Genomic DNA, 7,041 nt, shown 5'->3' with positions numbered 1-7,041 from the left:
TTTGGAGGCCAATGCGCAAGTTCTAATTTTTTACTTTCACGACGGGGTGCTGCACTAGTAAAAGGTTTTACAGAACCGCCCACAGAGAGGTTTTTATATTATGGATAATAGTACTTGGTCCGTTTCATCGCAATTGTCGCTTATCATATCGCAACTATGAACAGGAGTTATTTTATCGCTCTGTAAAATTTCTAAAACGCATAGTGAAGAACCATGATACAGGATCCTCTCCGCCACAAGAAAAATAATTCAGCGATGTAATTTGATGAAGCAAGTCGAAGAAAGGAAGCAACGTTACAAAAAATGTACAAAAGAAAACAGCGACGGAGCGCGTTCTTGCACTCACGCTTTAGTTTATCCGACTCTGGCTCTGTATCACTCGAGCTGATGTCACTTGAGCTGACATTCGCTGTTTTTTTTAGCTGCTGGCGTAGAGTATCTCTTGATTTCTCCGCTTGGCGTATGGCAGCGATGGGAAAGGAACAGTCGTGACTGTCACTTTGGCACTTGGAGGAACATGGGCAGCGTGACCGGTGTGTCACCACTGTGTGTTTCAACAATGTTTTGAATCAGGCACACATCCCTCTCAGACAGCTGTCATACGCTCTGCTGGTACGCTGACAAAGCCTCTTGTACTGCCGCTGCCAGGTCGGACAATGTCTTCTTTGTCACCATCTCGCCATCAGTTTGCAGGCTTGCAAAGAATGCCAGGTCGTTGCACTTGCAGTTCAAACGTGGCGACTGAGCTGGCTGGCCTGGCCTTGACTGTCACGCTCTCCAGGTCAGGATGTCGATTTCCCCTGCTACAGGTCCGGTCTTCGAGCTGCGCTTGGCTTTTCGCTGCAGTGAATGTGTGCATTCGCTGCAGTGCATTCACTGCAGCGAAAAGTTCCCCACTTTCCCATCACAATCGTACGAATAGCGATGCCACTGGCGCTAGTCTCGATGGTTTTTTCTTTCTGGTCTCCTTTGATCTTGCCATCACAACCTCCCAAACGAATATGAGTTAGATATCGAGATCGGACTGGGTTTTACTGATCAAAAGGTGCGTGGGAGATAAGCGACAATTGCGATGAAACGGACCAAGTAATTTATTCTAGAACAAAGTCAAGTTGAGGTGCATAAACACAATCAACACATCCAGTCCAGACCAAACGTATCCGTTCCCTTCTCAACAGAATCATACAGAGAAAAAGATGACTACAACTTATACCGTAAATGTACTGAGATACAACACTCGTAACATGGTAGAAATATGAGCCCCGCACGAGGACTCAACTGTCCATAGACTGTAGTACATTAAAATAAGAACGGACTAGGCTAGGAGGCTCATCCCCCAGTTCTTTGGAGACCGAAAGTACTTTAGCAATGTGATGCATCCTAGTGTTGTGGAGAATGCAGTTGCATAAAAAAATATAAAACATTTCACGGTTCGCGTGAGACTCGGCTGGATGTCCAGTTTTCCGCATCCGTCGCATATGTGCGGAATATTGCAAATATTGTTGGTCTAGCACAACCTGCAGCACCATGAGAGAGAGCCAAACTCGCACACTTTATTTGCCTGCTTTAAGTTGCAAGCGGAACATGTACGACTCGTACGTTGAGTCACTGGATACGGCAGAAAAGCCGATGTCGTATCGGTCATTCTGCAGGTTATGGCAAGTGCATGCAAGTGATGTGGTGGTGATGAAGCCTCGAACGGATGTATGCGCTGCTGTAAAAGCCATAATAATAACGAAGTGCTGATTCCAACGAGTCAACGAGGAGAAATCTGTCGTTAAAATAGAAATCGTTACATACTGGTATACTGTTCTATAGAGCGTTGAGCATGAGTGAGAATCGTTACCGTTGGTAGACGTGAACCAGACAATTTTAGGAGATCGTTATATATGCGCCTCGTTAGAATATTGCCTTTTACAGTATTTGTGACAGGCACTGGGAATCTATTAAGAGAGCACGGACAGAAGAGGAGTTTGCCGAGGCCAACCAGCGACTTGCAATGCACTTGGAAACTGCACGGGATAAACGCGCGTCCTACAACGACATGATTTCCGCTGCGCGTGAAGATGATACCCTATGCCACCTGACAGATTTCGTGCAGCAGCTTAAGTTGCCAGCGCAAAGCAGGCAGGCAGGGCCACTGTACTGCATTTTAAAGTGCGGTTTAGAGTGCAACTTTTCGGCATCTGTGAAGAGGCAAAGAAACACCAAAGAAATTACGTGTTTGATGAGGCTCAGTCCATTGGCCCGGACGCCTCTAAGGCCCACGGCCCCAATGCTGTCATTTCAATGTTTGAACTTAGAACAGAATGTTCTGAACAGCGGAATTTATCACTACATGCTGATAATTGCATGGGCCAGAACGAGAGAGCTTGGAAGCTCAGGGCCCTACGCTATGCTTTTTTGCCCTGATGACCTAGACAAAACAAAGCATAGGGATGTTATAAATTCTTTAAAAAATTCCTTTTTTTAAGACATAACCTGGGATTCGAAACCCCACTATCGCGCGCCCTGCATGCATCCCCTGATACACTTCGCATACATACTAATTCTTCCAAGTTGCTTCACGTTATGATCTTGCATTTGAAAGCCCTATTTGAATATGCATTGTGGCCAGCCGTCTTTGATGGTACGGTACGGTATGGGATAGGTACGGGACAGGTACGATCGAGGGTAATACGACACCGTCTACCGCCTTGATGACGGCAAAAAAGCATAGGGATGTTATAAATTTTTCAATTCTCCTATTTTTTCAGGCATATCCTGGGATACGAACCCGCACTAACGCCCTACATGCATTCCCCCATACACTTCGCATTCAAAACCCATTCTTCCAAGTTGCTTCACGTTATGATCTTGCGTTTGAAAGCCCTGTTTGAATATTGCGGCCAGCTGTATGTGGCCAGCTGTGTTTGATGGTACGGTACGGTACGGGACAGATACGGGATAGCGCTAGGCGTGACACAAACAAACAAACAAACAAACACACAAATACCAAATTTAAGCTGTGTGGACCCTGGCTAGCGCCAGACGTTACTGAAGTAACGTCTTCTGCATAGCTACGGGAATAATAATAAGTCTGTGCTTGGCTATCTGATGTGGCGTGCATCCCGCGACAGCGCGTCCACTACAGCGCGAGGCATTTCAGCGCGACCACTTCAGCGCAAGGCGTTTCAGTGTGAGGTAGTGTCAGCGCGAGGCACTTCAGCGCGAGGTAATGTCAGCGCAAGGCACTTCTGCGTGATGTACTGTCAGCGTGCGGTACCGTCAGCGCCAGGCACTTCAGCGCATATAATGTCAGCGCGAAGCACTTTCGCGCGTACTATAGTACGCAGTATCGTGCGCATTATCGTACGCACGGAATTAGTGGTCTCGTCTGCACTCTCGCTAGCGTGATTTGGTGATTCTTTGACAAACTTGTTTTCACATAGTTTATTGAAATTATTTAGTAGGCATATAGCGATATGACAAGAGAATTCGTAGATTAGAAATGAAAAAGTCGACCAACATTCGAAAGAAATTCAAATTATTCGTGATTTCCCCATTTGCACGTCTGACTTCCAGGACGCGAACTCGATTCGAAACCCCACTATCGCGCGCCCTGCATGCATCCCCTGATACACTTCGCATACATACTAATTCTTCCAAGTTGCTTCACGTTATGATCTTGCATTTGAAAGCCCTATTTGAATATGCATTGTGGCCAGCCGTCTTTGATGGTACGGTACGGTATGGGATAGGTACGGGACAGGTACGATCGAGGGTAATACGACACCGTCTACCGCCTTGATGACGGCAAAAAAAGCATAGGGATGTTATAAATTTTTCATTCTCCTATTTTTTCAGGCATATCCTGGGATACGAACCCGCACTAACGCCCTACATGCATTCCCCCATACACTTCGCATTCAAACCCATTCTTCCAAGTTGCTTCACGTTATGATCTTGCGTTTGAAAGCCCTGTTTGAATATTGCGGCCAGCTGTATGTGGCCAGCTGTGTTTGATGGTACGGTACGGTACGGGACAGATACGGGATAGCGCTAGGCGTGACACAAACAAACAAACAAACAAACACACAAATACCAAATTTAAGCTGTGTGGACCCTGGCTAGCGCCAGACGTTACTGAAGTAACGTCTTCTGCATAGCTACGGGAATAATAATAAGTCTGTGCTTGGCTATCTGATGTGGCGTGCATCCCGCGACAGCGCGTCCACTACAGCGCGAGGCATTTCAGCGCGACCACTTCAGCGCAAGGCGTTTCAGTGTGAGGTAGTGTCAGCGCGAGGCACTTCAGCGCGAGGTAATGTCAGCGCAAGGCACTTCTGCGTGATGTACTGTCAGCGTGCGGTACCGTCAGCGCCAGGCACTTCAGCGCATATAATGTCAGCGCGAAGCACTTTCGCGCGTACTATAGTACGCAGTATCGTGCGCATTATCGTACGCACGGAATTAGTGGTCTCGTCTGCACTCTCGCTAGCGTGATTTGGTGATTCTTTGACAAACTTGTTTTCACATAGTTTATTGAAATTATTTAGTAGGCATATAGCGATATGACAAGAGAATTCGTAGATTAGAAATGAAAAAGTCGACCAACATTCGAAAGAAATTCAAATTATTCGTGATTTCCCCATTTGCACGTCTGACTTCCAGGACGCGAACTCGATCGTTAAGTCGAGTGTATGAAGCTTTCCCGACTGGGATGCGCTGGCCAACTTGCATCTGGCATCTGGCGGCAAGAAGCTCCGTACGCGAAGCCTCCTTCTTCAGTTGCTCCAACAGCACACAAACGTTGGGATGGGTGGTGTTCACCTTTCGGCTAAATCGATGGTGCCATCTCTCAACACCGTTGTTGGTCCTGACGTCCCCTCCATGGCACCACCACAGCGACATTGGAACGTTAGTATTCTCAATCCACTGTGTCCACTGTCAATTGTTGAAGGTTTAAATCAGAGGCGATCTCCTCCAACCAATCGAAGGCGCCTGTGACCTGGTCTTTGGCAGGAATGGCAATGCCATCAGTTGACGACAGCATACCCCATGCAAGTTGTCAATAGTCATTGATAGTCACTAATAGTACGAAGTAGTAGTTGCGACTTCGGCGATGACTTGTTAGAATGGGTTTGTTCCCCACACCGGAGCTCGCGCTATTCCGCCGACTTACTTGACACTTGACTGACTCACGACTGCCATCCAGAGCACACGAGAAGTCCATCGAACCTTCGACTCGGCAAACCTGCAAGAAAGCACCACTCCCCTGCTCAATACACAGTGTTTCGGGGAATTCACCCCTCATGAGTTGAAGCTTGAGTAGGCTGAGGAAGATTGTGCCTGAAGAGCACCACTTATATAGTGCTCTCTAGGCACAAACATCACCAGGGATACAAACTTACAGAGACACTCCGTTTCCAGCGCGACAAACACCTCGTGAACACCAGATAGCAGCGTGAGTCAGTGTCGCTTCTCGTGTGCTCTGGATGGCAGTCGTGAGTCAGTCAAGTGTCAAGTAAAGTCGGCGGAATAGCGCGAGCTTCGGTGTGGGGAGCAAAACCCTTTCTTACAAGTCATCGCCGAAGTCGCAACCACTACTTCGTACTGTTGTGCCCAGCGCGGGCTTGCGACTAGTTGGTTTGGAGGTGACAGCGTTGCGAATGACCGAGGGTCCTCAACGTCTGTCTCACCGTCCAGGAGCGACACTGACTCACGCTGCTATCTGGTGTTCACGAGGTGTTTGTCGCGCTGGAAACGGAGCGTCTCCGTAAGTTTGTATCCCTGGTGATGTTTGTGCCTGGAGAGCACTATATAAGTGGTGCTCTTCAGGCACAATCTTCCTCAGCCTACTCAAGCTGAACTGATGAGGGGTGAATTCCCCGAAAACACTGTGTATTGAGCAGGGAGTGGTGCTTCTTGCAGGTTTGCCGAGTCGAAGGTTCGATGGACTTCTTGTGTGCTCTGGATGGCAGTCGTGAGTTAGTCAAATGTCAAGTAAAGTCGGCGGAATAGCGCGAGCTCCGGTGTGGGGAGCAAACCCTTTCTTACAAGTCACTAATAGTCACTAATTGGTGCCCGTACGTACATTACCATGTACGGCGCTGAAGTGCCTTCCGCGGAAAAATCTGCGCTGAAGAAATTGGCGCTGACATGTCCTGCGCTTGAAAATTTCGCGCTGAAATCATTGGCGCTGTCAAGACACGGCGCTGAAATGGCAAAGAGCTGAAATGCCTCGCGCTAAGGCGGTCGCGCTGAACTGCACCGCGCTAACATGGACGCGCTGTCGCGGGAGGTTACCCTGTGTGGCATGTCACATACAATTGAACTCAACTATATGCGGGTAGGCCAACACATGTTGCTCTGTGGATGCCGATTACTGAAGCAAAATAAAAGGCAGCAGCAACTTCAACACGGTGCAGCAAGGTTGTGAGGCCATTCATAAGTAATGCTAGGCTAACTCGCCTTCTAACTATGAGTGGGAATGGAGGGAATGGGATGCCTTTTTAGCATATTATTTCCAGCCGGTCAAAGGCATCCGGAGCTTCCAGCACTACCGACTGTGCTCGGAATCTCCCGGCACATTGTTTGCCCGTGTTGAATGTTATGGAGAAAAGAAAGAATTCCAGCTCCTGAAGCCGAATATTGAGCTTGCATCAGTCCCGAGGGATCCGCCACCGGTTGTGCCAGCAGCAGGTATTTCTGCGAAGCGTCTGCAGTATCTTGCCAGGGAGATAGCCCAATTTATCCCAGACGATTGTCAAGTGCCATGGAAGCTGCAGAGGAGTAGACAAGGCCTGGACATGCCATGAGCATCATTCACTGTAAACTATGCTGATTATGGTGTTTGCCAGATTTGCGATTTTGACCAATGGTACTTCGGACTCAATTTTCCTATTTTCGCTTGTCAGATTGTCACCAAACTTTGTGATTCGATTGATTAGTAGTGTAAAATCGTTTTTAGTAGCATAGTGCAGTAGGGGTTCTGGGACAACCCCTACCGCACTATACTACTGTTTTTGAGCAAAATATAGTCTGGGAAAAATTACACAT

Source organism: Sycon ciliatum, chromosome 7, assembly GCF_964019385.1.
Source record: "Sycon ciliatum chromosome 7, ocSycCili1.1, whole genome shotgun sequence".
Lineage (NCBI taxonomy): Eukaryota > Metazoa > Porifera > Calcarea > Leucosolenida > Sycettidae > Sycon > Sycon ciliatum.
Note: the sequence above shows the minus strand (reverse complement) of the source record.